Genomic DNA, 26,194 nt, shown 5'->3' on the forward strand with positions numbered 1-26,194 from the left:
CACAATTGGTTTTTTATAATTTAAAGTGTTTTTAAAGTCAAGTTTAGTTATGAACTTAATTATAGATGTTAAATTCCATTATAGATCCATCTTGCATTCATACATTTTTCCTTAGGATAAATTTGTGATAATATTTAATTATTATTTTATGTTCTAATGGATGCCTTAGAGCCTTGTGATTAGTCCTCTATCTATGTAAAATTTTTATTTATGAAAAATTGATATGATTTATAAAATTCATGTTCTTTTAACATTGGTATGTTAATTTTTTCTGAATATAATACCACTAAATTTACCATATAAATAATGAATTTCTTGAAACAAATTTGTATAGTTGTAGATAACATTTGATTTCTTTGTATCACTATTTTTTAATATTTTTTATTATTCGTTGTCTTTTTCCAAGGGAAAATTTGTACTTTCTTCTTCAATATAATGCTAAAATGAAAGTCCATTCCATAGGTGCTAGACGTATGGAACTAGATAGAAACTAGTTTATATTATGAGAAAGAAGATTTTCCTAAAACACATTACAGTGCATCCCCCTCAAGTTCATATGCTCCAAAATAATAATCTCAAAATATGAGCTTACAACCAATACCAAATGTTTCATCAAAAATGAAAAACTAAGAAAAAATTATGTTCCAAAGATCAAATAAATTACACTAAAAATAAGCCACATAATGTTGATCCTTGTATTCTTCACAAATGCATGTTTTCACTAGGAGGAGCAGAGCCTTCTTGCAAAGAGCATCATCCTACATATTTTATTTTTTGAATATGTGAAAGAAAGTGATTTTCTTAAAGTGTTTCATAAGTCTTTGAGTTGTTGTCAAATGTGATGGAATCCCAAGTTGGTAACCCATACTTTGTTTATCATCCAATTTATAACCAGCTTCGAGTCACCAAAGACCTGTAATGGTTGAAGATTTCTATCAATTTCACAATTTAATAGAGCAAGAAATGCATTAAATTTTCCCAGGTTATTTGTGCCAATGCTCATATTAAGGAAAATTTTAAGGATGAAAATTTATCTTAAATTTTAAGAACTTTAGTGAATCTTAATAGTCCCTAATATGCACAATGTACAATTTTTGGTGATAATTTTGTAAACATATTCAAATTTCTTATAATTCAATATAGTCCGTATAAAATTTTGGTGATTTTTAAGGTAAAATAATTGTACCTTATAAAATATGGGTGTATCAATTTTAGAAAAAATGGAAATTAATGATTTTTTTTAACTACGTAAAATTATCCCATTTGCAAATATTCACCCCTAAAATTTTCACTGGCCCATATGGGTCTTTCTAACAAAGAAACAGTGCTTTGAGAGATAAAATTGAGAACCCAAACCACATAGATTCCCTTCCCCTTAGCATGCACCATTCAAGTAACCCCACATGATTACCTTATTGAATTGAATTTCACCCACGATCTGAGTAAGGGTTATTTTTTTTGTGTTTTTGAACATATTGAAAGTTACATTTACCTATAGGGTTACCATCACTGGTCGAGTATAATTTTTTTTTAAGTGCCTCTTGTTGCGATCCAACAAAATTCACTAAGAAACTAAGATTGATAGATATATATGCCTCTTATGGTTGCAATTCTCAAAGTAAAGTTTGTAGCAATCTTCTATGTTGGGTTTATCCCACCAATACTACAATTTTAATTAAAGTTCAATATGGTCACATACTTATCTATTGAAAGGGTAAGAAACAAATAGATGTGTCATATTCTCAACCACATTTCAACATAGGTAACAATAGTCACAACCGAAAAATTGTTGTTACTAAATTATGTCCCAAGTAACAACTTGGTTCTTAAGAATGAGCCAAAGTAGTATTATAAATTTTGTTGGGATCAATGATTTCCATAGTATTTTATTCCACCATTGATTTGATCATGGGTTAGGTTCCATCAATGATATGTATGCTAATTTAGTTGTGTATCGATCATTTATGATATTATATACCTAGAATAATTGACCAATGACATACCAGATCCTTACATGGGATTTCTTAAGTTCATAAATGTATAAATTTCAATAATGGTGCTAGATATATTTCATTTTTAGCTCCTCTACTAAAATTTAGACTTGTTCCCATAATGTAGTAGTTCCTAGATTGTCATCCTCATTGAGCATATATATGCATCTCTTTTGAAGTGAAACAATTAGTTTGTGGGGAAAGAAAAAAAATGAATGTAACATCTTATCGCTTCTACCCCAATATGTACTTGCAATTTTGACCACACTTTCCATGGCAAGTATTTCCCCACAACTGGGAAAGCCTAAGTGTGTGCCTTCCATTGGTTGGATGTGCTTTTAGTGGGTTTATTTCTAATTCTAATCCAACCCATTATCAACTCGGGAGAAATATAGTTGGCAACAAGGATGCACCACCACAAGCTATCATTGGTTAAGAAACCCAGAGATATTTTTTTACTTGAGCTTTTCCAAAGAGAATAATATTCTTTAGCCCCATATACCTTGGGACTTTGGATTGGCTATGATTTTCCACTTGACAAGTTGACATCCTAGATATTTTGAGTTTCCTTTCCATAAATAATTGAAAAATATTTAAAATTTTTGTTAAGGATTTCTATTGGAATAAACTCCAGGAGATGCCAATAAACTAGAATTTCCTCAAGAATCAACTTAATTAGAACAAGTCAACGCTATCTAGATATCCACCAGTTGCATTAGAGACTGGTCCACTTCTTCACCTTAGTTAGTATCCATTCCCATTCAGTGATGCTAAATTTATTAGGTTTGATCTTAAATCCAAGGTACTTAGACCATTTTTCCAAATCAAATGAAGGGAAACGAAAGATCTCCTTCATTTTCCCTTGATTTCCATCCTCGATTGATGGAAAATATATCACAAAATTTTGAAGACTAATTTCCATTCTAGTGATTCCACAAAACATATCAATGAGCTTCTTTAGAAATATTCTTTCACTTTCATTACAAAAACAAAATACATTGATGTCATTAAAAAATAGTGTGTAAGATATATGCCCCTACCAATAAAAAATCCTTGGAAATTATTTGAGTTTCTTTCTTTTGATATTGCATGATTTAGACCTTAAGTAATGATTAGGAAGACATAGAGAGCTAGAAGGTATCCTTGAAGGATACCTCTTGAATTCTTAAAGGATCCAAACCGAGCCCCATTTATTAATACAACAAATGAGGATGACATCATGTAGCCCATGATCTAATTAACCAAAGGTAAGTTGAACCCTATAATGCCCACTCTAGTTGATATGATATTTAGACATCATTTGACTTATACATTATTTATTCAATACATTAGTATGATAATCTAGACTTTTCATGTGTATTTTGAGGAGACATGTATTCATAATAGTATGATGTTTTACCTTCATTCTGATCATGATGTTAATTATAAACTTTGTATGTGATCATTATGATGTTTACTAGATGGTATTTATATCTTGTTTATTATCTTTTACTGACTATTTCCTGAGTGTGGTGGGAAATGACTATGAACACAACTCATACCATGATGGTTTCATTCACATTATGATTTATAGGTGAATACAACTCATATAATACAAGTTTGAGTCACATTGTGATTTATATATTTATGTTTTACTATTTAATGTTAAGGAAGATAGTGGGTATGCTTTATATGGATTACACATGAACTTTCTCATAGATTTGTAGGCTTTGGTGAGTGCTGACCATAAGACCCACATGTGGCTACTAGGGTTGTAGGTGAAGGAGACCAAACAAATTTGGAGGTGTACGATCAATATCCCTACTCATACCTACTAGCACTCCATCCATGGCTCAGGATGAACTACAGGGGTACTTGTATTTGTAGTTGCATGAGGTCGTGAGGGCAGGACCATGGATATAGTCACTCACATGGTACTACTAAGTAGTGAACATCAAGGGAACCCTTGATCCTTATTCGCCATGAAACTATCAACAAAGTAAACAAGGAGACTATTAAATTTTGGTTCCATCCAATACTTCTTTCCCCTGCTCAAATCACAAGTATTTGAAGGGAAACTTATGACACCCTTGGAATGTGAGGTTCTCAAAGGACATGAGTTGGAACCATTGGAGCAAGATGTCGGATAAGGAAATATATGAATTGGTTAATTCATAAGCACTTAAGTTTTAATATGATTTTTAATATCAAAGATAAAATAAAGTTTAATAAGTGAGAACTAGAAAACTAAACTAGATGTGAAAACATAATAACTAAAATAATTGGTTTGGATAATGTTAGTAAACTAGCACTTGAAAATAGGTTTAATGTAAGTTAGATCTAAGTGAATAATAGAAACAAAATTTATTACAAGATATCATGTTTAAAAGGAGGAATAATATAAGCTTAATTTTATGTGGACATAAGTAAACTAAAATATAAATAGATATGTGCGACACAAAATATTGTCACCATGACTATTTGCAGTCAGTATGGGTCTATCATCATTCATATTGTCCTCCTTAGCAAGTCTCAAACCTCAGCTCTTCATGTCAAGCTTTAAAAATAAGAGAAAGACTTTGAAAATCAATAAAGCTCTGGTTCTGCACTTTCTCTTACTGTTACCTACGGCCCCGCACCCCTGGTTCATATTACCTGCGGACCTGCCCGCTCTGTCTCTAAAGGAGTGGGTGCGGACCGCTGTGAAAGTCAAAAAGGCGCAAGTTTATTCTTAAAAACTCACTTTGGGTTAATTCTGGATGCTTCTAGAAGGAATTTTGACGTGGATGGTTCGCTCCTAGGTGGTTCATGCATCCCAAAACTAAAGGAGCTAATCCCTTGATGAGAGGAGCTTATCCCTTTGAAGGAGGGATTTATCCCTTTGAAGGTGGACCTAGTAACTTCCCTCCATTGCACTATAAATTAAGGCATTGGGCTGGTTGCTAGGGAGGTTAGAAGCTGAACATTTTTTAGAGTAAATGCTGGTGGAATTGAGACTTCCTAGTTAAGCTTGAGAGGAGAGATTACATACCTTTTGGCTTCATTGGGAAGAGAGTGAAACTTGTCAAAGTAGAGGAGACTTCTTGCTGGACACTGGGAGGAGCTTGTACAGCATCAAGGCACAGGTTGTAAAGTACTTCTTTGTTTAAAGTTAATACAATCATATTCATTTTTCTCAACAAATTGTTTTATATGGTTTCTTTCATGAATTCCTTGATTATCATGATAAGTATGCTTTATTATATTAGCTTTTCAGGTGTTATTTAATGTGTGTGCTAGTTTGTGTTTGCAGATTCTTTACAAGGGAGCTCATTTGGATCAACGGAGTGAGGCTTCCACAAACTTTCATTGGACCCAAGGTAGGCCTAAATCACTTGTTTGCCTTTATTTATAAATTGCATATTTAGAGAAAGATAGAATTTGTTTGGTTTGATTGTCGCTAGATATCATTAGATACTAGGGAGGTCAGTCTTGTCCACAAGAACAACTTATCCGGCCGACAATATGTGAAATATTTTAATTATTTAAATAAGTAATTCTAATAAAGTATAATCAAAAGAACCTCACCTAATTTATAAAATCCTAAAAATATAACTAAATTTCAAGAGGATAAATTTAAGGAAGTAACTACAACTAACTGGGACTATTTGTAGGTAACAAAAAACTAACTAAAACAAATAAAAAAAATTAAGAAAAGGAAAAAGAGCATAAGGGAACATCTAGGAGAGAATTTAGGAATACGTGTCTCTTGGGTGAGAGAAAATATTTAGTTTAAATAAAATAATAGGGAATTTACATAAGAGCCAAATTGTGGATAGGACATGTGGCTAGGTGAATAATAAAATTTATGAAATTTAATAATTAGTTATTTTTTGTGCAAAAAAAAGTGTCACATACAATCCTAACCTAAAAGACTCTATAAGAGGAACACATTCTTATAAAGGGGGATCCATGAGCTCCCTAGTGCTAGAAGGATGTTGTAATGACATTATATGTTTTCTAGTGAGAACGTGTGATTTTGTTGTAAATTTCTGATCTTAAGCATTGTTGATAGTTTGGTGAATAAAAATTGTTGATATAGGGAAGATCAAGGTTTTGTCCCAAGTTCCTAATGGCTAGTGTTATTCTCCCTTCATGCCTACAAACCCACTTCATCTTAGGGAACCAAAGGGAAGGAGAGTACCTTGCCATAGGTAGGGTAGAAAAATGAGTGGGTTAACAACGTTGGTTAAGAACAATGGAAATTATATAAGATTGATCATGGGAGTCACTTCGAGCAAGGAATGATGATAGTGAAACCTTGCATTAAGGATTCTATCATCCCTTGGGTGAATGATGTGTCTTGTAATTTATTTTATGGACTATTTAGTAGATGACTTGAATATTGGTATTATGGATGTTTTTGTTGGGAATAATATTGAGAAGGGGGGGTGAATCAGTATTTACAAATCAATAATTTTTTTCATTTCATAATCAGATTTATATAAGCTACTTCAGTGAAGGGAACTCGTGTGTGCATGCAATTGTTCTTAAGGCAACTGGCGTATATCCAGTGACCTTGTGATTCAGTTAATTCATCATGTGTTGATCTTTAATCAATGCATCAGTACTTTATTAAACATTAAATAGTAACCATGTGTAGTAATAAAAGAATAAATCATCACACATAAGAAACACACATGAACACCAATATGTAAGGTGGAAACCCAATGCGGGAGAAAAACCACTTGTTTTTGTTGTCTCTGTCTTCGTTTTAATATAAATAATAAGTTGTTTACAATCTTGTACTGGTGCAGACTCATACCAATATGCAGGCACATGCCTACAGAAGGCTACAACCTTCTCTTGTTCTCCATCTTCTACTAGAAGGGAGCTACAACCCCCTAGCTCTTGTACTAGTCGATATGTTTACCAGTACATATGCGTCGTCCTACCATCTTCACTCATTTTCTAGCTGCTCATGGAAGGGAGTTCTAACACCCTAATCTAATCACCAGCAACTATTGGCGGGAAGCTTTGACTTCCTCACTGAAGGCTTCAACCCTTATTATCCTCCTGGGACCACGTTTCATAAATTTTCAGATTGGATACTCTTAGTACACAACAACACAATATGAAGGCCATGTTTCATCAAATTTTCACACTAGAACCATCAAAAACTTTGAAGCTAAAACTTTATAATGATAATTGCATCAACCAACAATCAGTCAATCTAAATAGTCAGATCACTATCACCAAAACATTGTAATGAACCCAGAAACCTGCATCATCATTCAGAACAAGCTGCAACCTCAAAAATTATACATCAAAATGTATACACTACTTTATTGAATGCAACCTGTGTGTATACGCTACTTCCTTTATAACAAAACCTATGTATACCTCCAAAACTACTGAATCATAAAAACTTATAAATCAAATGTGTACCAACCAATAATATTCTAAACATCTACTATCAAATTACAGATATCTAGATAGTCAACAGCAAAGATCACCCTTCTCACTTAATCAATCAATCAAACAGACTCAATCTCCTTTTGCATTCAGTTCTACTTTTAGATCTAAGAAGACATCATTTACAAATAGTAGTAAACCAACAACGTTGATCAGATAGATTAGTCATTTCTAAATAACAATATTTTCTTTTGTATACGGTACTTGGAAGCTTTGAACCAGCGTGTATACGTGCCTTCACCAAGGTGAACCAACGTATCGATCTACAAATACTAACTTACAATTTCGCTGCTATTCCAGATTTTAGACATATCCAAATCATGACATTTAAAGAATAAAACATGTGTAAGCAATCATATCTAGTGTTATAGACATATTTGGGCACATCAACCCCAAACTTATATGTCGATAAAATAGGGCTCTGCAGCCCCTAAAAGAGTTGTTTCATACCCTAAAAGAACATAGTCATCTCATTACATCATTCCCCAAAATTTCCGCCTGAGAAACCATCCAGAACTGGCCTAAATTGGACCATACTGACTGCTCCATTGGCAAGGTGCGATGCATACTGAGTGGTACACTACTAGGTTGCAATGCATACTGATTAGGCCTTCTATAGGATGCTATGGGTGAGGATGGACAAATGTCTGAGACAGTTTGCTAGGTGGTTGCTCATGGAATCTTCTAGAAACTTCTCCTATGCCACTTGCCTCTCTGAATTCGCCCAGGGATGAGTACGAGATCCAAGAAATCTCTAAGTGGAACTAATTGTAACAAGTGGAATGACACTAATCAAACCCCAGAGATGAATCACACCCTTGCACACATCTATAAATGGATCCCTCATCTAAGAGATCCAGAGGCTAGAATATTGTGAATTGCAAGGAAGTGCTGATAGTTTGTAATTGAGGAAAGAGCATTGTATTGTTGGTGTGATCTTGTTATTTCATGAGGTAAAGAGGGATTGAAGCTAGGAGGATGATGCTTGATCAGACAACTAGGTTGTAATTCTCCCTTCTATTTAACAAAGTTCTTCAAGTTTTCTTCCATATGAGTGTGCAATGGTGAACATTATCATTTGTGAATGCTATCATTTGTTCATTATATATTTGATTCTGTAATGTTTATGTTGTAATAGTTCACAATGCTTTGACAGTCCTTTGTTGCAATATTTGTGCAGGTACTCTCCAAGCGGGTTAAGTACGAAGAGGAGTTGCAAGCTATGTCAAGCGGGAGAGAGATCAAGCAAGGGATTAAGTGGAAGTTCTAGGTTGGTTCCTTTATCTTTCTCTTATCTGTTACACGTAGAAGAAATCATTGAATTGCTTTAAGCTGTTGTTTCTAGGGTAGCTACCAAACCTAGAGGGCTAGTCGTTCAACAAGACACTAGTTTTCCCCAAAACAAATTGGCAACTTCGCTGGGGAAGAACAGATGTTTGTTTGTTGTTATTGTTTGTTTTACAAACTATAGACAGAGACTGCAATCAGCCAGGTAGCCTTCGAACTACTCTTTCTCTGCAATTGCATAGTAGATGAATGTTGCTTCAATCAATCTCTAGTTTAGTTTATGAATTAAACATTTGACTTGTAAGCACATCTAGATTCCCTTTTGGTAGCTCAGTAACCTCTCAAGATGTTCCTCTATACTTTTCTCTTTACTGTCCATCAAAGCTCAGCTTAACTCATTGAAAACAGTTGCACATCTGAGCCAAAACCCACTTCAGTTGCGCTCCCTGTCCCATTGCACTGTCTATCACTATAACCCAGTATGCATCGCACCTCCTGAGTGTGATAAGTGCGATGCATCCCTGTTTCTGTGAAGCCCAGGTGCGATGACTAACTAAACCTTTTTCCATTCTAGAAATTGGGGGATTTTGACCTTGTTTTCAGTTTCATTTAGATGTTTTGCTGCTTATGAATAATGCCTCCTTACTGAAGCCTACTTGCATCACATAGATCAGCCTCTATTAGATTAGGATTAGTAAATTTTTTTGTGTATTTGTTCATCATTTACAATCCTTTGTCGAAAAGTTGCTTAAATCGACCTGTCGCTTTGGTACAAAAAGTGTTATAATTGTTGTTTTGTGTCAAAAGAGAAGTGTCGTGGATTCTTCCTTCCCTAGATAGTCGGTTGAACATTTCGTCATGTATTTGGTTTGATTTGTTTTTATTTGAAGTGTCAAAATCATTTTTTATTTAAAATTGAAAAGTGTCATTTAGTCTTCCTTTTTCTTTTAAAAAAGAAATTGTTGAAAATGTCACTTTGAGTAAAATATTTTAGATATTTGCTACATTTAGTTTTCCTTTTTGGCATTTTTCACATTAAGGGGAATGAAAACAAATACATGCATTTTCATTTAGTATTTTGTAGTTTGTGTGCAAAAAATGATTTAGGAAAATGCACTAGTGTGTGCTCTTTGCTCTTTGTTTGAAATAATTGTAATCTTCTTTCCCTAGTAGCTAGGATTTTCATTGCTCAAAATAAACAAAGATTGTTTATCATTGTAGATTTCATTTTAGGAATTTAAAGTCATCATCATGCAGTGAACCGTTGAAAGGAAAAATTTAAACAAGATCAACTTTAAAATAAATTTCAATTAACCTAACAACGCTTTGGAACTTAACGCAACACATCTAGAGGTCTAGGCTAGAGACGTGTTCTGACGTCATTAAAACTAGTAACTATCATTTTCATTGAAGGTTGGGTGATTCCTCCTCCTTGATACGACAAGTGCTAGCATGGACTTGTGCTCCACATACCGTCACTTATATATTGGGAGACCACAATAGGCTTATATCCTTTATCCATAGGAAGCTTAGTATTCTGCCTTATTAATCGCAATGCACTGAATACAGCATTCAGGAAGATTGACTGCCGTACATAAGTCCTTGGTAATTTCTCTTTAATTTATCACCAAGGTGTATATTACAGTTTTGCGATTGATTTGGTAATCCATTTTTCTAGATTTTCTAGAGTAGTCACTTTCATTCCTTTTTTACTCTTTAAAAGAAAAGGTCCATCTGAGCACTTGTCACTTCAGGCTCATTAAAAATCAAAGGAGACTAGAGTCATCTTTAGCTTTTTCTTGACTCTTAAAAATTGAAAAAGCAAATTTGTGTCAAAGCGTCATTAAAATTGATTGAGTTTGGAACAACATCATTTTCCCCTTAATTTTGAGTTGATCAAGTAGTCCGCAATCATGGAAGAAAGTCAATCAAAACCCCATCGTTCATGGAGACTAGTGATTCAACCATCTTTGACTCCAAAAACGAAGCCAATCTGGACAAAGCGGTCTCGTTTAACTGAGTCCAATTCATCTGGTTTATTTGAAGCTTTGGTTTCAACATCATCAGAGACTCCAGTTACTCCGATTATTTCTGGTACATCTGCCTTTAGAGAATAAGTTCCACAGTTACAAGAGGACATTAGAACTGATCCTAGTGTAATGGTAGACACTCCTATACCTGAAACAACTCCATCTAGAGTTGATCCAGAGCCCATCTCAATTCAAAATAAGGCTACATTGGAAGCAGTAGTTGTTCAAGAAGCTCCCTTTGAGACTAAAGTTCACTTACCTGAACATTTGGAAGTTGAGTTTTAGAATTCAGAATGTGTCACCCCTCCAGTGTTTGTCATTGCAGAAGCTATACCTTCTTTGGCTCCAGGAATCTTTTTCGGACCTAATGGTCTACCTCTTCCACCTGGTCTGATTCCTATAGAGGAGATAGTAGAGGATCATCCATCTAGTACCCCGCTACATTTTGGAACTGGGATTCATTTGTGTCCTTCTACTCTTGAGTTTGGTTCTTTTAATCCTCCTTTGTCACAAGTTCCTGTCGAATCGCTAGGAAATATTTTGGATAGATTAAACATTTCTAAGTAACCATCAACATCTAGGAATGTGTCCTTTGATGCAGCTATGACAAAACTTCCTACTTCCATTCCTACAATGTTTTTTGGTATACCATTTGTTCTGGCTAGTTATCAATAACTCTCTGGAGTCCACTTAGGGGCTACTTCGGCAACATGGTCCGCTCTTATTTATTCATCTGGATTCCCATCTGGTATTTCTTACGTTGAAACTCAGCAATTTGATCCTACATGCCAGTATCAATTTGGGTAGACCAGTCTTCAAAGACCAATATATCCTTTAAAAACTGGACTATTTCCATATGGAGGGCAGTATGCCTTTTCATTATTCCCTCCTGGGGAACAACCATATGAGAGTTTCCAACAAAATTTAGGTCAAACTAGAATTACATCCAGCAGTTGGGACCAATACTGCCACAACAACCAAGGGTTGTATATTCAATGCAACTGATCCAACCTATGTCAAAAATCCCACTAACCTGCTATTATGACTATGTCGCAAGCACAAGCATAGCCTATTGTGTCTCAACCTCAAGTCTCTCAGGTTGCGATACAATAGCCACTTGTCTCTACGGCTCAATCACAACCTCAGGTTAGTGCTTCCTTATCTGGAACGAATCAAGCACAAATGGGTATTGCCAATCTGAATCTTGGTCAATCTTCCAGTATTGGGCAACAACAAATGGTCCAACAACCATGGTTGGTGCAATACCAGCAACTACAATTCTAGCAAACCCAACCTCAGTTTGGGCTTGGTTTACAAGCTCAAACTAGATTTGGTCAATATCAAGCCTACTAAGGACCTGAGCAACAAGGCTTTGTAGGCAATGGACAGCCGCATTTTCAAAATGGTTATCAACAACCACACTATACTGGTTATGTCCAAGAACCTTATCAAAGTTACCAGCATCAGATACATTATGCTGGTATGCAAAGACCTACTGCTTAGGCGATTCCATCTTATCCACGGTATGCTCCACCTAACCTAAATCAACAGTTGCCTTTTGTAGCAACTCTAGAATTACCAGATTTGAACTGGCTAATGAATGATCCAATTGCATATGCCCCTTGGTGGCTAGTGATTCCTCATAAACTTCCCCCTGGTATTCCTAAATTCAATGGAAATCAAGTGAAGGTCCATCAAATCACGTAATGACCTTTCATTTATGGTGCTCATCTAACACCCTGAATGATGATTCGATTAGGCTTCACCTTTTTCAGAGAACGCCCACTAGTCCAACAGCGAAATGGTATATTGAATTTCCTAGAGCTTCATTTGATAACTTCATCTACCTTGCCACTACTTTTCTAACCCACTTTCAGTTACCCATCAAGTACAAAACAGGAACAAAACTCCTTACCAACTTTAAACAGACCATGGCCATTCACATATCTGATCATATTCATGAGTGGCGATGTCGTCATCGAATCGTAAAGATGTATGTTCCTGATAAGCTTTTAGCTAAGTGGTTTATTAAGTCCTTATTTCCATCTATAACTGAGGATGTGGCGAAAGGAGGAGTTGTCACTGAAGAGCAAGTCATTGCTCGTGCCCAATATTTAGACTTAATCTATACTCAGTCTGGCACACTCTACGAAAAAATTCATGATGCTCCTAGACTAGAATTTTCCATTCCACCTCCTCCTAAATCAAATAGGGACTCTCATGCCGATGACGGTGTGATTGATGCCTTAAGCACGCAAACCGCAAGGGGTCCATCTGGTAAAGCTCTTGTTGTTTCTAGTCAGAATGCAAATGATAAACCTCTTGTCTCAGAGATTAATGCCATGTCATCTGACAAGGGAAAAAATCCAAAGCAACCAGGGGCAAGAAGAAAGGGAAAAATAATAAGAAGAAACAAGAGAATTCAACTCCTGAAAAATCATCTGAGAACCCTACTGGACCAAAGAAACCTCCTCGTTTTCCATGTTTGATATGCAACAAGGAGCATTATACAATGGAATGTCCACACTGATCCGAGGTTTCAAAATTTTTGAAGGCTTTGAAAACCTCAACGATGTTGACTAATCCATTTCCAAACCTAGAAACTAGTCTGGTTGCTATCGATCATGCTTCCACATCCCAAGTGCTTATGCTATCCATCTCAAACAAGAAAAATGATGCCTTGATTTCGACAAGGAACAAAGATTATGGGAATCCACCATCGTCGGACAACCAGGTTACTAATCAACCTAGTAGTTCGACAACGACTTCGCCAGAAGTTGTTCCACCCATTATTCTTGAATTAACTATAAAGCCACCAAAGGGAGTCATACATAAATCGACAATTAATCCTCGTGCTCGAGCTACTCAGAATTATAATATAGTGGAGGATCTGTCTCAATCACCATCCACTATGTTGACACTTGAGGTATTGTAAAATTGTCCCTCCCAAAAGCAGGCTTTGTTATCAGCAATAAGTGGGATTGATCCAATGGATTCCAATCTTGTGGCCTTTAATAATAAAGGATATACACCTTAGTTATCAGCCCAACTTGCTTTCCTTATATAGGTAAAAACCCTCAATAAAACTGTTCATCGAACTATCATTGATGAGGGGGCATCTACCTATATTATGTCAATGAGTTACTGGAAAAATCTTGGTTCACCACCCTTGTCATGATCATCAACAACATTAAAAGTGTTCAATGGAAGAACGTACACTCCATATGGGATTTTAAGTAACTTGCAAGTTGAACTGGGGGGAAAGACAGTAGAGATTGAAGTCGAGGTCATTGAAGGAAACCTTGATTACAATATCTTACTGGGAAGGCCCTGGATTTATGCTATGGCTACCATTGTGTCAACATATTTTAGAAATATTGCATTTCCCTTCCAAGGTGGAATCACAATCATTGACCAACTAGCCTTTTTTGCTAACAGTTCACAAGCTACTAGAAGCATTCCATTGATCCATGGAAGTTCACAATCACTTCAAAATGTTGGAGTAGGTCTCCTAAAAGACCCTTCCTTAATGGGTACTTTTTCCCTCCCACCTCTATCTGGTTTCGCGGAAGTGGCCACAGTGGAAACCTGTCAAACGATCTCTTCTACATCATCTGAGTTTAAGAAGAGTTCCAACATTTTTGATAGTGAGGATCATCGAGAGGCATTGCCACCTAGCCCCATCGAATTTTTGTAACAATCAGTTTTCTGGGCTTGGGTTGCAAACCCGAATCATCACTCGACGAGTGTTTGGGTAGATAGGTCCTTAGAATATGGTACCTGTTCCGATCCTTGGTCTCGTATACATTCTACAGACGAAGGAATCATCCAATTAATGATGATAGGAGAGACGCCGTGGGAAGATTACCACCATCGTTCCCACCTTCAAGATGACAATGAAGATTATTCAAGTGACCTCAATCATCCTTCAGTTTTTGATTTTTTATTAAATTTTGTAAACATAGTAGATTGTGAATGAAATCTGTCCAACATTGAAGAAATTATCGCCATCAATATTTTGACCAAACCTAATATTATAGAGAATATTCACGTTGGAAAATCCTTTTCTCCAATAGAACTAGAGATTTAATGTGCTCTTTTTCGCAAATTCAGAGATGTCTTTGCATGGTTATATGAAGAAATGCTAGGCATTGACTCGAGAATTGTTGAACATGAAATCAAGATGTATCCATATGTCAAACCAATGCGAAAACGGCTTCAACCTGTTCATCTGAAGAAAGCCGCTACCATTAAGGAGGAAGTTGAAAAACTTTTGCATGCTGGCTTCATTTACCCTGTCCCTCTCACTGATTGGGTATCGAATGTTGTTCCTATAATGAAAAAACAAGGATCGATTAGAGTGTGCGTCGATTATAGGGAAGTAAGTCAAGTGTGTCTAAAGGACAACTATCCTACACCCTTCATCGACCAGATTATTGATGAATGTGCCGAATGCGAAATATTTTCATTCATGGATGGATTTTCTAGATACAATCAAATCAATATTCACCCATAGGACCAGTCAGAAACTACATTTATATGTCCGTGGGGCACATTTGGATATCGTAAATTACCTTTTGGTTTGAAGAACGTAGGGGAAACATTTCAGAGGGTAATGAATTACGCCTTCCATGACATCAAACACATTGTTCAACCATATCTTAACAATCTGCCAGCTCATTCGCGAAAATGGACTGATCATCCACAACATTTGAGAGCCATATTTCTACATTGCTAACACTACAAGATACGACTCAATCTACGCAAATGTGTGTTTTTTGTTGGTTCTGGTCGATTGCTTGGTTTTGTAGTTTTTAAGGACGGAATTTGACTCGACCCATTTAAGGTTCAAGTAATCCTTGACATGCCTCCACCTTCAAATTTGCTTCAGATTCAGAGACTCCAAGGGAAAGCTAACTTTCTAAGGAGGTTCATCCCACATTATGTTGAGCTCGCTAAAGGTTATACATGTCTTTTGAAAAGAGGAGTACCCTTCCCTGATAAAAGCATCATTAATGTACGCTCCTGACTATCAAAAAGACTTCAACCTGTATCTTGTCACTGTAGATACAACCATCGCCATGGTTTTAGTGCAAGAAGATAATGGAATCAAACATCCTATATATTATTTAAGTCGCAATCTTAATGATACAGAAAGCAAGTACTCTTATGTTGAAAAGTTGGCTTTAGCAGTCATTCAAGAAATACAAAGATTTCGACACTATGTTCTCTTTCGCAAAACTACCATTGTGTCATATTGCAACCCTATGACCTACATTCTATCACGTCAATTACTGGGGGGGAAATATTCCAAATGGATATCCATTTTGCAAGAGTTTGATCTAGAATTCACCAAATCCAATCAAAGAGGTCTCTCGTCTTTGCAGAGTTACTTTGTGACCTTCCCTTGTCATCCAACGATTTAACATCCAAATCATCAATCGTGGATGAGACTCTGTTTCTAATATCATCAAGTGATCTGTGGTACGGGGATATACTAGTCTATCTCCAAACCCAAACTTTTAGGCCTAACACCTCTCGCTCTAAACAATGACGTACTCGATACCAAACCAAAGACTATATGATCGTTGGTGATACACTTTACCATAGTGGTGTCGATACAGTTCTACAAAGGTGGCTCACGCATGAGGAGGCCGAATTTTTTTTGAATGATTGTCATTCAAGTACTTGTGGGGTGCATCTATCTGGTTACACTACTGCACAAAATATCGTACGAGTTGGTTACTTCTGGCCCACCATATTCAAAGATTGCATAATTGCAGTAAGAAGTTGCCATGCTTGTCAAATTTTTTATCACAAAATCAGATTACCACCTGCACCACTGCATCTAGTCGTTGTTGTTGGGCCATTCGCTAAATGGGGCATTGATTTCATGACATGTAGCCCCACCTCGGCTGGGGGGCATGGGTATATTATAGTCGTTGTCGACTATTTTAAAAAATGGGCCGAGGCGATGCCTACATTAAACAATAGCAGCGAAATGGCTACTCTTTTCTTTTTCAATCATGTAGTTTCTAGATTTGGTGTACCACAGGCTATAGTCACAGATCGTGGGTCACATTTTTCAATCACATGATGATCGAATTGATTGCCAAATCAGGACTATCCCATGACAGTTCTACTCCATATTATCCGCAGGCTAACGAAAAAGTTGAGGCAATCAACAAAGTCCTTAAGCGCATGCTACAGAGAATGATTGGAGTCCACAAATGGAATTGGCATTTAATCTTGTACTCAGCTCTGTGGGCATATAGGACTTCAGTGAGAAATTCAACTAGATTTACGCCCTTTCAGTTGGTGTATGGTCTGGAAGCTATCCTACCAATTCAGTGTGAAATCTCATCCCTCAAGCTTGCAATTGATTTGCTTCCCGAAACTTCTGAAGAAGAGGCTCATTTCTTGGAATTAATCCATCGGGATGAAACCCATCGTGACGCAGCGTTGGATAACGAAGCACATAAGAAACGCATCAAAGCGCAATATGAAAAAAATGTCAAGCCTCGTGTCTTCTCAGAAGGTGACCTGGTCTTGCTTTACGATCAGGACTCTGACAAATTAGGAGCAGGTAAATTGAACATCTTTGACCACTTATTCAATCATAATTTTTTCATTTTGAGCTTGTGTAAAAATGAAATTGACTCCAAGCATGGTTTGCTCATTTCAATCTTTTGTAAACATGAAACCAAAACAAGCATAGTTCCCCCATGGTGCAAGCTTGTCAAAAAATGAACCCACCTTCAACTAAATAACCTTTGTGATTGCCATTTTATTAGCCTTTTGAACCTTGGTTGTGTATCTCTCATCACCACCATCCCTTTGGCCGATCATACGCTTTCACATTCACTTGGTTGTTTACCCTTTTGAGGAACAGTTGTGATGAGTGGTCGTATTAGCCAGCCTCTTCATAGAATTCACCATGTTTTGAGAAGTTCCAAATTCACTGGAACCAATTGCTACCTTAGACACCACTCATTCCTCAAAATCAAGTTTCCTTTAAACCCTTTTTATACTCGTTAAATATGAAAATATTGTCAAGCGCTGGACTTTCCAACTCGTTAAATTGATTGGAAAATTCATCGCTCCCATATTATTTTATCCTTTTTCAGACTCGAGGGATTATCTTACGAAAAAGTTCGAGCGCTTGTCTTTTTCGGCTCATTAAAGTGATCGGAAAAGTCATCCATTTTGTATTATTTTATCCTTTTTCAGACCTAAGGGATTATTTTACGAAAAATAACTTATGGAGTTTCCTTTTCGTCCCTTTTCAAACTCTCTAAACATGAAAAGGAACGAGTTATCCTTGTTGTTAAACTCATTAAAAAAATAGCGACAAACTTCTCCATTCTAGGCAAGACCGAGTTTCATTGTCGCTAGACTCATTAAAACATAGCGACAGCTTTGCTCGAAGGGCAAATTATAGAACAAGCATATGTTATCCTCCTCAAGCTTGACAAAAATAAAGAGGTACTAGTTAGCAATGATTGGGGAAAAAGGGAAAAATCTTGAAGAACTTATGGTAGCAGGTCGCTCTCAAACATGACGCTTTCACTCTATCACCATTATTGAGTCGGGTTGGGTTATTCAGTTCACTAGTCATCTCACCATTGGTCTTTCACACCATCCATATTTTTGGGTTAACACTACCAATCCATCTCAGTTTCGCTGACATGTTCAAGAGAAGTCATTCATTTTAGAAACCACAATCTAGTTAATGTCTCATCCACTGCAATACCTCCAACCTTCATTTTCTCATGACCGCCATTCCTGAACCTTGTGTCATCAGTCTGTTTTCACCTCCAAAAATCATTTGCTTCATTTCATGTTGTAGATGTGGGATACATTAAGGCCCTCCTATGACGAGTCACTTCTTGTCAACACCAACTCATTATCCAAGAAGTTGACTTAGAAACACCCCTTTCAGTGCTTTGAAGCTTGCATGCATCAATGGCAAGTTTCTCACTTCCGGCGACAGGTTGACATCAATGGCCTTCAACCAAAAGATTTTGCATGGTGTTTGACATCGGATCATATATTAACACCATGTGAATTGTATTGTAGTACCTTGAGGGTCATTATCATTATCGGTGATTCCTCTCGTGTCTGTTAGCAACTTACATCATTGATTGGTAATGAAGCAATGTCTTTCCATGTTCGACTTCAGAACATATCTTCACATGGATTGACTTGTACATCGGGTGAAGATTGAACGAGTTTGAAGACCCCGGATCTAGTTTCATCCATCTGGGTTGTGATATATTTAGAGATATAAAAACATCAAATGCACAAAGGCGGTGCACATATAGTCATCTAAACCAAGGATGATGACTCTACATCTGAAGAAATTACAATCTGCATCTACAGACGACTATCTGATCTATGTACATGAAATGAATTTATAAATCTGAGCATGGGAATGCCTACCTCAGCTAGATCATGAAAATTATATTTTGATGATGTATTTTATTGTAACTTATGTAGGTCACCTTCCAGTTCGAAACCTTGGATCCTCATGATAAAGCATTTCACCCGACATCAATATTTATGACTTCATGCTTTAGGGGGCAACTGCTATAGACATATTTTGGCACATCAACTCCAAAATTATATGTCGATAAAATAGGGCTCTTCAACCCCAAAAAGAGTTGTTTCATACCCTAAAATAAAATAGTCATCTAATTACATCATTCCCCAAAAGTTCCAACTGAGAAACCATCCAGAACTGGCCTAAATTGGACCATACTAACTGCTCCACTAGCAGGGTGCAATGCATATTGAGTGGTACACTACAAGGGTGCGATGCATACTGATTAGGCCTTCTATAGGGTGCGATGGGCGAGGATGGAAAAATGTATGAGACAGTTTGCTAGGTGGTTTCTCATGGAATCTTCTAGAAACTTCTCTTATGCCACTTGCCTCTCTGAATTCACCCAGGGATGAGTAAGAGGTCCAAGAAATCTCCAAGTGGAACCAATTGTAACAAGTGGAATGACACTAATCAAACCCTAGAGATGACTCACACCCTTGCACACATCTATAAGTGGATCCCACATCTAAGAGATCCAGAGGTTGGAATATTGTGAATTGCAAGTGCTGATAGTTTGTAATTGAGGAAAGAGCATTGTATTGTTGGTGTGATCTTGCTATTTCATGAGGTAAAGAGGGATTGAAGCTAGGAGGATGATGCTAGATCAGACAACTGGGTTGTAATTCTCCCTTCTATTTAACAAAGTTCTTCAAGTTTTCTTCCATATGAGTGTGCAATTGTGAATGTTATCATTTGTGAATGCTATCATTTGTTCATTATATATCTGATTCTATAATGTTTATGTTGTAATAGATCACGATGCTTTGACGGTTCTTTGTTGTGATATTTGTGCAGGTACTCTCCAAGCAGGTTAAGTACGAAGAGGAGTTTCAAGCTCTGTCAAGCGGGAGAGAGATCAAGCAAGGGATTAAGTGGAAGTTCCAGGTTGGTTCCTTTATCTTTCTCTTATCTATTGCACATAGAAGAAATCATTGAAATACTTTAAGCTGTTGTTTCTAGGGTAGCTACCAAACCTAGAGGGCTAGTCCTTCGACAAAACACTAGTTTTCCCAGGAACATCTAGCCCAATCAATATCAGATCATTCAATGATAAGTCATTTCAAGTCTCATGATCATGACCCAACATTTAATTCAAGGTGCACACAATGTCTAAGATTATATCATAATCATAGCCCCTGTAACACAAAATAGACTTCAGATAGAAGTATTCCTAAGAAACCCTTTCACTTGCACACTTAGCCCTTTGACCTTATCTTCCTTATATAGTTTTTGGCCTTTCTCAATACCCCGGACCAAAACAACACTTAGAACTTGTGGTATTCTTGGACGAGATCAAATAGTCATTACTTTGCTCAATATTATGGGCCAATACCATGGTATTGACCCTTGGTATTCTTTAATCTTGAATTTCCTTGATTTTACAACCCAGACACGCTTTTCCTCTTATGAAAGTGTGTGCATACGTATATGCTCTTTTTGTTCTGTTAACCCGCGTGTGTATGCTACTTTGACAAGGTGAAACTACGTATACAACTTAAACTACCTTACAACATTTGCTTCCTTCAACTTCTTGATTTTGATCAGTAGACCTTTGTTCCAACTTCCTGTTCTTCTATACCATTGCCCTGTTACCTCTTAATTGACCCGTTACAATGTGAGTTTCCCTTTATCAAATCTAAACTGACCTGTGACTGAGTTTCCATCAAGGACAACACCTCTATTATAATGCCAACAATCGCCACCTTTAGACTTGATGGAAACCATATTGGTGTTGATTACTTCAAGCTGTTGAACCTGTTAGAGATATCAAGAAACACTAAAATACTCTCCCCCTTTGACATCAAGGGCAAAGGGCTGACCAAGATATTCTCCCCCTTTGAGATACACTATGATGTTTGTACTCCCCCTGAGTACATGCAGAGTTTGTAGAGATATTTGTTCAAAATAATAACATAACTCTATAACTCAACCATGTGAGTATGACCTTCCTGTCACCAATGACTCATACATACATCAATCTCCCAACCAAGTGGGGATATACCAAATTTGACTCATCCACCCAGCCAAGTAGGTTTACATATTTGACATGATCTTAAAAGTCCATACATGACTGAATATGACAATTATGACATCATAGGTCTTTGCATGACCTTTACATAAAATGATATACATTACATTTATAAAAAATACCAAAGATCTAAACAAGACCATGATAGTTATCAGAAACTATCATACACCATAGATGATCTGCACCATAAGCATTTTTCAGCAACATCCAGACTAGCAACCTCTATATGTCCAACATCAGTTTTCAAGATAAGCTAATGTATCTTTAATATCATCAACCTGTGACAAAGTATGCCGTATATAGGTACCAACTCATATTCTTGATCTTATCAAGATCACCTTTCTCCATAACCTTCCATGAATCAACTAAGAATATGTCATATTTCGAAGAAGTAATACAAAACCATTCACATCATATCATATATATATGTGAGACCACCATAGTCATCATCTATGACCATAATATCATCATTGTCGTAACAAGAATCGTATGATCTTTCCATAACATCCCTCCATATATCAACCATTTATCTTTAATAGGGATTTTCCAACATCCCACATCTAATGAGCATCAACAATGATTATCAACATATGTGAGAATCAAACCTATCATCATAAAGTAAGAAGTCATCATCATTATGTGACTAAGTGAGCCATGTCTCCAAATATCCATGTCTTCATGAGACCTGCAATAACACCATTCTCTTGGCCAACCAACAATATTTATCAATATGAAACTTAAGTAATCACCCATGTATCCAACATAATGTGTATCCATCAAAGAGATAGCAATATGTATCTAGCAAACCATGAGCTCATAGTCATTTGTCAAGTTTTCTTGATACCATCAACAGCAACAATCCTCAACCATGTGAGAGCCAAGAACTATAGGAATCCTCATCCATAACTGCACCATATGAATTTTATGCATTTTTGAAGGCATGATGACAGCAACATAAAAGAAATGGCACTTATCAAATAATGAAGTTGTGTACTCAAGCTTTTTTCTTCTCCTTGTCCTTATGAATATCACCATGTAAGCAACATACCATATGTACTGTATGCATCATCAAAAGGGTCATCCACAATCATCCATAAATCTGATCTAAATAACAACTATGTGGCTCAAGCAATATAAGTATCATCTGAGATTTCATCATAGGAAACTCATGACTGCAGCATAGCATGATGTATCATTTAAACACTTCAACAACATAAGTACCAAATACTTCTAAACATAATGCCAACAATGCATTATTAGAAGCATAACATATTCTCCCCTTGAACCTGTGCCAATTGTTCACTGTCATATTTGATTATTGCATATACCAGCAAGGATCATCAAGGCATCATCATCAACTAGTTATACATCAAGTCATCAACAAATTATGAGAGTCAAAATCACTTCCACATATCATCAAAAGATTGTAATCATAATCATTCAGAACAGAAAGGATAATTGGTAAGTGAATGAACCATATTAGACCCCTTTTCCTAAGTTTGTCTTACTACTTCTACATCAAACAAACATATATGTGACTGTGCAGCTTCTAACTCACATATAAACACGACTTGTATTCATGATAACTACGTATGAAAATTAGAACAATGAAATTTCATACTTTTAGTTCCTCCTGAGTCTGTTATATCTGTATACTGAGTTAGCCACATTTTTCTGACTGTAATTCCTTCTTCTTCCACCTTGGAGTGTGATGATGTTTTCTCCTTTTAGTATGTTGGCCGGAATTTGCTCCTGCGTTCTTTTGCTATATGCCCAAACATGTTACAAGCATAGAATATTATATTTTTCATATTCCTTCTAAAGCAATCAATGGCTTTGTGACCAAACATATTGCAAGTAAAACAATATCCCCTAAAGTACCTGGAATCTTATGATATTTCTGTGTGACGATTATTAGCTTGAACCATTCTACTTCTACATCTTGCTGCAACATGTCCAAAATTATGACATATAAAACATTCAACATTATTCATCAGATGAAAGAATCGATTAACACTTCCATGGTTAGGAGTAAATTATTTTCTTTGAAGGCTTTCTTTCCTTGGTTGTTGATGGGGTTGACCTCTTATCTCCTTGTTGAGCATTTTGGATTTTGTAGTAGAGTTCCTTGCTTCAGTTTATGAGCTAGATTAACCTTTAACAGTTTCAAGAAAACCAAGACCAAATTTGATGGTAGGAGACCTTTGAATACTAAGAATATCATCCAAAATCTTAGTACTATCTTGAAATCATAAAAGATTCTCATTTTATTCTAATTTACCTTTTAGGATATTGACCTCAACCTGATATTGCTCTTCCTTTCCAAGATACTGCTTCTTCATGATTTCTTCAAATTTTATTCCTTCTTCCACTTGTTGCCTTAATTCGAGAACTTCATTTTCTTGTTATTCAAATGCTTGAAGTAGTTCTTCATTCTGCTTATTTTATTTTTTAAGATCTTCTTTTAGAGAGACGACCACAACTTCAAGACCTTCACATTAACTGGTTCTTTCTATAAGTTCCTTCGTTGTCGTGTCCTTTTCATTCACTTCATCCTGTAGCCTTTGACTTTGATATTCCTTTTCTTTGTATTGTTTCTTCATTTTGTTTCCTTCCTCCAACTAAGCTTTTAACCTGGTGATTCTAAGGTGATTTTGAATCTAAAGAGTTTATTTCACATAATAGCCAATTGTCTGTCATGTTGTTACTGTTCCTTTGAGGTGTCTTCTTCTTCTGAGACGCTTTCTTCTTTAGCTTCTTTCCCATTGTTTCTACAGATCTCCTTCAAGCGATCAAGCTTTTTCCAAGGGACCCGCTCTGATTCCAATTGTTGGGAATAATACTGAGAGGGGGGGTGAATCAGCATTTAAAATTCAATAACTTTTTCCATTTCATAATCATATTTATATACGTTACTTCAGTGAAAGGAACTCGCATGTGCACACAATTGTTCTTAAGGCAACCAACGTATATCCAGGGAACTTGTGATTCAGTTAGTTCATCATATGTGGATCTTGAATTAGTGCATCAGTACTTTATTAAACATTAAACATTAACCATGAGTGGTAATAGCAGAATAAACCATCACACATAAGAAACACAAATGAGAACTAAGATTTAAGGTGGAAACTCAATGTGGGAGAAAAAGCACCTGTTGTTGTTGTCTCTGTTTTCTTTTTAATATAAATAATAATTTGTTTACAATATTTTACTGGTGCAAACTCATACCAGTACGCAGGCACCCACCTACAGAAGGCTACAACCTTCTCTCATTCTCTAGCTTCTACTGGAAGGGAGCTACAACCCCCTAGCTCTTGTGATGGCTGATATGTTTACTAGTAAGTAGGCGAAGGCCTACCATCTTCACTCATTTTCCAGCTGCTACTAGAAGGGAGCTCCAACCCCTTGATATAATCACCAACCACTACTAGCAGGAAGCTTTAACTTCCTCACTAAAGGCTTCAACCCTCAGTATCCTCTAGGGACCACATTTCATAAATTTTCAGACTGGATACTCCTGGTAAACAACAACACAATATGAAGCCCATGTTTCATCAAATTTTCACACTTGACCCATTAGAAACTTTGAATCTCAAACTCTATAATGATAACTACATCAACCAACAATTATTCAATATGAACAGTCAGATCATTGTCACTAGAACATTGTGTTGAACCCAGAAACCTACATCTTCATTCAGAACCAGCTTCAACCTCAAAAATCATACATCATAATGCATACGCTACTTTAATGAGCCTAACTCGCATGTATACGCTACTTCCTTTAACCAAACCTGCATATACCTCCAAAACTACTGAATCATAAAAACTTCTGAATCAAATTTGTACCAACCAGTAATATTCTAAACATCTAGTATCAAATTACAGAGATCGAGACAGTCAGTAGTAAAGATCACCCTTCTCACTTAATCAATCAATCAATCAAAATCAATCTCCTTATGCATTCAGTTCTACTTTCTGATCTAAGAAGACATCATTGATAGACATCAATAAACCAACAACACTAATAAGATAGATCAGTCATTTTTGAATAACATGCTTTTCTTTTGCATACGCTACTTGGAAGCTTTGAACCAGCATGTATACATGCCTTCACCAAGGCGAACCAGCATATAGATCTGCAAATACTAACTTACAACTTTGCTGCTATTACGTATTTCAAACATACCCAAATCATGACATTTAAAGAATAAAGCATGTATAAGCATTCAGATCTAGCCCAACCAATATTAGATCATTCAATGATAAGTCATTTCAGGTCTCATGATCCTGATCCAACATTGAATTCATGGTGCACACAATGTTTTAGATTATATCCTAATCATAGCCTAGGCTGCAACATAAAATATACTTTAGATAGAAGTATTCTTGAGAAACCCTTTCACTTGCACACTTGGCCCTTTGATCTTCTCCTCCTTATATAGTTTTTGGCATTTCTCAATACCTTGGACCAAAACAACACTTAGAACCTATGGTATTCTTAGACGGGATCAAATAATCATTACTCCACTCAATTGTGGGCTAATACCATGGTATTGACCCTTGGTATTGTTTAATATTGAATTTTCTTGATTTTCTAACCCATACGCACTTTTCCTCTTGTGAAAGTGCATGCAACGTATACGCTCTTTTTGTTTTGTTAACTCACGTTATACACTGCTTTGACAAGGTGAAATTGCGTATACATCTTAAACTACCTTACAACATCCTTTTCCCTCAACTTCTTGATTCTTATTAGTAGACCTTTGTTCCAACTTCCTGTTCTTTTGTACCAATGCCCTGTTACCTTTGAATTGAC

Source organism: Pinus tabuliformis, chromosome 4_1 (assembly GCF_031772625.1).
Source record: "Pinus tabuliformis cultivar Carrire ecotype Pingquan chromosome 4_1, CPIR1, whole genome shotgun sequence".
Taxonomy (NCBI): Eukaryota; Viridiplantae; Streptophyta; class Pinopsida; order Pinales; family Pinaceae; genus Pinus; species Pinus tabuliformis.